Source organism: Schistocerca cancellata, chromosome 2, assembly GCF_023864275.1.
Source record: "Schistocerca cancellata isolate TAMUIC-IGC-003103 chromosome 2, iqSchCanc2.1, whole genome shotgun sequence".
Lineage (NCBI taxonomy): Eukaryota > Metazoa > Arthropoda > Insecta > Orthoptera > Acrididae > Schistocerca > Schistocerca cancellata.
The window spans coordinates 235,006,268-235,006,811 of NC_064627.1; the positions used below are offsets into that span (position 1 = coordinate 235,006,268).

General features: G+C 51.3%; 1 pseudogene; it reads left to right on the forward strand.

Moving 5' to 3' along the window:
* Positions 1-225: 225 nt before the first annotated feature.
* On the forward strand, positions 226-342 carry LOC126163662 (5S ribosomal RNA; annotated as a pseudogene).
* Positions 343-544: the final 202 nt, after the last annotated feature.

Below are 544 nucleotides of genomic sequence, written 5' to 3' on the forward strand. Positions count from 1 at the left end.
TCCCCTGCATGCTAGTGTGCAAAATATTGAATTGCTACAATATATCAGCAAATACTGCAATCTGGCAATTCAAATTTCACTCCAAAGAAGGTTGCAAAAATGTAAATGTTTCATTTCTTCAAAAGCACGAGGAGTTCTTGTTATTGCTCATGCACACGGGCAGGTACTTTCCACTGGACAACCACCTGACTTCGGTGTGTAAAAGCAACCGTCTGTGTTCTGACTGTCAACGGCCTTGCCACAGTGGATACACCGGTTCCCGTCAGATCACTGAAGTTAAGCACTGTCGGGCGTGGCCGGCACTTGGATGGGTGACCATCCGGCCGCCATGCGTTGTTGCCATTTTTCGGGGTGCACTCAGCCTCGCGATGCCAATTGAGGAGCTACTCGACCGAATAGTAGCGGCTCCGGTCAAAGAAAACCATCATAACGACCGGGAGAGCGGTGTGCTGACCACACGCCCCTCCTATCCACATCCTCAGTTGAGGATGACACGGCGGTCGGATGGTCTCGGTGGGCCACTTGTGGCCTAAAGAGGGATTGC